Source organism: Photinus pyralis, unplaced genomic scaffold (genome assembly GCF_008802855.1).
Source record: "Photinus pyralis isolate 1611_PpyrPB1 unplaced genomic scaffold, Ppyr1.3 Ppyr1.4_LG5, whole genome shotgun sequence".
Lineage (NCBI taxonomy): Eukaryota > Metazoa > Arthropoda > Insecta > Coleoptera > Lampyridae > Photinus > Photinus pyralis.
In genome coordinates, this window is record NW_022170596.1 from 28,663,222 (window position 1) to 28,669,322 (window position 6,101).

General features: G+C 38.9%; 1 protein-coding gene across 1 annotated transcript in view; it reads right to left on the reverse strand.

The window, feature by feature from the left end:
* LOC116170089 overlaps positions 1-6,101 on the reverse strand; it is a 29,792-nt gene that overhangs the window by 769 nt on the left and 22,922 nt on the right. The gene's annotated exons all lie outside the window — the stretch shown is intronic.

Below are 6,101 nucleotides of genomic sequence, written 5' to 3' on the forward strand. Positions count from 1 at the left end.
TTGTTGTGTTATTTTGTTTTAGTTGTAACTTGAAAGAAATTATAGAGCGTCTGGATGTGACAATTTTGTTTAGTTCAATTAATTAACCGGGGGGGTTATTAATAATTTGAGACACAGGATTGCGTAAATTTCATGTTATAGTTTTGGTTCAATTTCTTAGAAGTGTTCTGTTTTTATTTTATTCCTAGAATTTTTTTCGATGTAAATTTCTTTTTAAATTTTATTTTGCCGTTAACGAGGTAGAGCGCGAAGTAGAGATAAGGTTGTCTTCGCAGAATTGCCGGGCGTACGTGCCGTTTGGCAAGAAGTTGAAAAATCGACGCTTCGCGTGATTGGCGGACGGGGTGTGGAAGAAAGGAGAAGGGCTTTTGGCTTAAATAGAAAATTTTTGAAGAGAGCGGGGCTTTTTGGTCGTTACAAAGCCAACCGGCGCTTCTTCGGTTACGTTATTTTTGAATTTTGTGGAAGTTTCTTGCGTAGTGGATCCAGGTTTAGTTAGAATTTTTGTCTGCCGTTTAAGAAGAATTTTTGAGAAGTTTAAGAAGTTTGTCGTCGTCCTGTTTTTTTTTTTATTTTGCGGAAACACGGAAGTTTTGAATTTGTGGGTACCCGAAGAGAGAAGACGTCGGTGTTTGAGTGTTTGGTTTGCGTGATTGTGTACGGATACCTCTTTTTATCGGAGTACGTTATTCGGACTAATTTTAAAAGTAAGTAGTAGTTAGTGGTTTGTTTTGTCTTGTTTTGTTTGTAATGTTTGAGTAATTTGTGTTTTTTTTTGGTGTGTCATTTATCTGTTTAAAATTGTAACAATTTGTAAAACAGAAATTTACGCAATTTTTTTGTCTGAAATTAAACCAGTCATTGCAATCCAGGTTTTGTTTATTAGAGTCAAAGAGAGGTAATTGTCGGCGTCTCTTACTTTGTTTCAAGTTTATTAAATCTGGGGGTGAAGTTTCATATTGGAATTTAAGGGAGGTATTAGCCACCGACCTGGCGAGGTTGCTACCCCTTGTCCGGACGAAGAAAAGGGGTGGTCGGACTCATTTTACGGGCCCTGAGATTTGTGTTTTTAAGAGTTTGTGTGGGATTGAGCTAGTAAGGGTAAGTTGTGTGGGTATCTTTCAGGCTTAGGAAGTTTACACAACAAATTAATTGGCGCCCAATAGCGTGAGGCATCAGGGAAACGCGGAAGTAGGTCGTTTTTTATTGAAAGTTTAAAGTTCATTGTAGGCAGGATTTATTGTGCGACGGGTAAGATTTTATTTGGTATCCGACACGATAAGTTTAAAGGATTTTTTTTAACGCAATTATTTGAAGAGGTTTTTGGTTGTGACAGGTTAAGAAAGGGTTAGGTAGTAACTTTATTGCGAAGGGTAGTTGAGTAGAGACAGGGAAGTTAAACGAAATTTTTTATAAGATTTGGAAAAGAAATAAAAGTGACAGCGAGCGTAGAGACGGTTATTTGTTATATTTTTGTATAATTATAACAGCGTAAATTATTAACAAGAGAAGATTATGGATTCGAAGCCCGAGAGTGGAATTGATGTACCGACGGACGTCAGCGCAGAAATAATACCGGGGTCAGTCGACGTGCCGGAAGGAAAAGGAGAGGTCTCTACAATGGGATTAACGACAATGCAGGAAGGGTTCTTTGCTCAAATGATAACGATGATGAGTGAGATGAGGACAGAGAATAAGCAAATGAATAACCAACTGGGGGACAAATTGAGCGGTCAGATAAAAGAGATAAATAAGAAGATAGAGAACCAGAATAAAACGACAGCGGAATTAAGACAGGACGTGGTGAGAATCATGAACGAGATTAGGCAAGACATGCAGGAGAGCGTCAGAGAGGTAGAAAAGAAGACCGATGGAAATACGAGGGAGATTAGAGAATTAAGGACGGATATGGCCGAGAACATCAGCGTGCTGCACCAACATCACGAAGGGGTGAACAAGCGAGTGATGGAGGTAGAGAACCAGATTAGGATGGAGGTCAGCTACACGCAGCAGGAGTTTGAAAAAGTTGAAAAGGGATTTTGTCATATGCAAGAAGTCTGCAACAAAAATAAAAGTACGAGTGAGGAAGAATTAAAAGAACTACGGAAGGAATTGGAGAATAAGCCGAGACAGGGAGGAATACAGTACGCCAACAATTTTAAAGGGGACCTAGATCGTCTGGAACAGTTCACGGGTAAGGGAAAAGTCCACCCTATGACGTTTCTAAAAATTTTAGAGGCGACGATCCTAAACAACAGGCGAATTTTTGGGAAACTATTCACGAACGTGGACGAAATCAGCTTGATAAGAAGTGTTCTAAAGGAAGACGCGCAGATTTGGTATGACACGGTGGACGAGAAGATTGCCAACTTCGAGTCATTCAAGGAAAATTTTATAAGCCAATACTGGGGCGATTGGGAGCAAAATAAAACACGGGACCAATTAAACATGGGAAAGTATAACCGAAATAGGGGTAGCCGTGTGAAGTACCTGATGGAAAATTATTCACAATTTAAACACCTAGAAAATGGGATACAGGAATCAGTGCTGGTAAGGCGGCTGGCAAAACATTATGAAGAGGAGATTTCCCAGAAGGTCACGAAGGACGACATCACCACGTACGAAGAATTTTTAAGGATGCTCAAACGTTACGACACGGCTGACGAGGAGAAGGACGCCGCCTACGATTATAAGATCAGGGAGCAAGGACGGCAGTATGAAAAACAAGGATACGGAAACCAGTGGAGAGGAAACAGACCATACGGAGCGTATCAAGAAAGGGGTAACCGGATGGAGAATTTGAACCGAAATTACAACAATTATAACAACAATGGAAATTATAACAGGAATGCGAATAATGGGAATTTTAATAGGAATAACAACAATAGAGGGGATTTTAACCGCGAGTTTAATTATGAACAGAAATTCGAAAGGGAATATCAGAAGGACCAGAGGGAGCAGGAGAGAAGACCGGATTATGCAAGCGGAGCCCGAGAAGAGAGACGAGGGGAGGGAAATGCAGAACAGGACAGGAGACGTATTAACCAGATTTTAAAACCGACGCGGGACACCGGAGAGGAAAACAAAATAGAAGTGGTTAGAGCCGAAGTCCATCCACCACCGACAGATTTTTAAGAGGCCGCGCTATTGTCGGATACGTGTACTCGCACCCGAAAGAATTTATTCAAATTGACGACAATAGTGCGGAAGACAAATCGGACAACTTCATTACCAATTTACCAACAATAGGGGTGCTGGTGGAAGGAAAAAGGGCCAAGGCATTGATTGACACGGGGGCGGAAGTTTCTTTAATTTCAGAAGATTTCATTAAAGAAAATTTAGGAAGAGTGGAGAGTTTTACCGTACCCATTAAAGGATTAAAATTAATAACGGCAAATAAGAAAAATTTCGCCAACGTCAAAAGAAAATTTATTTTAGGGATTGAAGTAGGAGGTGAACGGCTGCAGGAAGAATTATTGGTTTTAGCGGGGATGCAGGCGGATTTAATTATCGGGATTGACATTTTAAAAATGTATGATGGAATTGTGGATATAGGAAAAGGAAATGTAAGAATAGGAAAATTAGAAGTGAAAATAGAAGACGAAAAGATCAAGAAAGACCCGGATAACGAAATGGAAATTAGCGTTTGTCAGAAATGGGGGAATGAGGAGTATTGGAAAATGTCAAAATTAAATTGCCCAGAAGAGTGGTCGGAAAAGGTAACAGGAATACTGAAGGAAAATCGTGAACTTATCAATGACGAAGTGAGAATGGCGAGAGGTTACGAACACACGTTGCAAGTGGATGATAGGAAAATGGGGAAAATCCAAACGTATTCGGTGCCTTTCCATTATCGAAATGAAGTAAGAACCGTGTTAACGAAAATGACCGAAGACGGAATAATTGAGAAGGCCACAACTAACATTATCAACCCGCTTGTCATCGTGAAGAAGAAGAACGGCTCGCTTCGTTTATGTTTAGACGCGCGCGAACTTAACCGACGGACAACACCTCAGTTAGAATCGCCCCAGAAAATAGAGTCTTTATTAGGGAAAATTGGGGGGAATAAAATCTTTACGAAATTAGACTTACAAAATTCGTTTTGGCTAATTCCTTTAGAAAGAAATTCTAGAAAATTTACAGGGTTCAGTGTCGATGGTGTCACGTATCAATTTAAGGTAGTTCCATTTGGACTAGCCAGCTCGTGCGCAGCATTAGTTAGAGCAATGCAGTGCATTCTCGATAAATTCGATAAATTTTGCCTACATTATGTTGATGACATAATCATTTTTAGTGACACGTTAGAGGATCATTTTAATCACATTCAAGTAATATTGCGGGAATTGAACAGGAATGGAATGAAATTACACATAGAGAAATGCGAATTTATAAAAGACAGGGATAAATTTTTAGGCTTTGAAATAAATAAAATTGGGATGGAAGTAGAAAATAGCCGGTTGGATGAAATTAATAATTTTCCACGACCAACAAATGTTAGGAAATTACGAGGGTTTCTGGGGATGTTAAATTATTATAGGAAATTTGTACCAAGGTATTCAGAAATTTCATTACCGTTAGTCGGGTTATTACATAAAGGGGTAAAATTTAAATGGGATGAAGGGAAAGAAGAAGCATTTAAAGAAGTTGAGGGTGGCTGATGGCCCAAAGCAGATTAGTGCCAAGTTATTGTTACCGTATGAGGGGCCCTATGTGATTAACAGACGTTTTGGAGATAGTTATGAGTTAAGAGTAAGGGATTCTGAGAAAATAAGGGGTAAATTTCATGTAGACATGCTTTTTCGTTATGATGATGACTCAGAGGAAGGGGTTGAGTAATCGTTAGTAGAAGCTTAGCTTCGTAAATGTTTGGCGTTTGCTAGAATGGTGTTAGATTTTGAGTTTGGGTTTAAAGTTTTAGTTAGGGACGATAGGGATCTCAGGCCGGAGGTGGGGGGCGGCGCCTTTTTGAATCTGGACAGGGCGGCTCGCGTGTTAGGGTCGGTTGGTTAAATTGCCCATAAAAACCCGGTAATTCCAAAGTTTTTTTTTATTTGTAGTCAGGGGAGGATTGTAATTTTGTGTTTTTGTGTTCAATTTAAAGGGGGAAAAATGTTGTGTTATTTTGTTTTAGTTGTAACTTGAAAGAAATTATAGAGCGTCTGGATGTGACAATTTTGTTTAGTTCAATTAATTAACCGGGGGGGTTATTAATAATTTGAGACACAGGATTGCGTAAATTTCATGTTATAGTTTTGGTTCAATTTCTTAGAAGTGTTCTGTTTTTATTTTATTCCTAGAATTTTTTTCGATGTAAATTTCTTTTTAAATTTTATTTGCCGTTAACGAGGTATAGCGCGAAGTAGAGATAAGGTTCTTCGCAGAATTGCCGGGCGTACGTGCCGTTTAGCAAGAAGTTGAAAAATCGACGCTTCGCGTGATTGGCGGACGGGATGTTGAAGAAAGGAGAAGGGCTTTTGGCTTAAATAGAAAATTTTTGAAGAGAGCGGGGCTTTTTAGTCGTTACAAAGCCAACCGGCGCTTCTTCGGTTACGTGATTTTTTGAATTTTGTGGAAGTTTCTTGCGTAGTGGATCCAGGTTTAGTTAGAATTTTTGTCTGCCGTTTAAGAAGAATTTTTGAAAAGTTTAAGAAGTTTGTCGCTGTCCTGTTTTTTTTTATTTTGCGGAAACACGGAAGTTTTGAAAATAATTGTGGGTACCCGAAGAGAGAAGACGTCGGTGTTTGAGTGTTTGGTTGTGCGTTGTTGTGTGTACGGATACCTCTTTGTATCAGAGTACGTTACTCGGACTAATTTTAAAGTAAGTAGTAGTTAGTGGTTTGTTTTGTCATGTTTTTGTTTGTAATGTTTGAGTAATTTGTTTTTTTTTGTGTGTGTCATTTATCTGTTTAAAATTTGTAACAATTTGTAAAACAGAAATTTACGCAATTTTTTGTCTGAAATTAAACCAGTCATTGCAATCCAGGTTTTGTTTATTAGAGTCAAAGAGAGGTAATTGTCGGCGTCTCTTACTTTGTTTCAAGTTTATTAAATCTGGGGGTAAAGTTTCATATTGGAATTTAAGGGAGGTATTAGCCACCGAC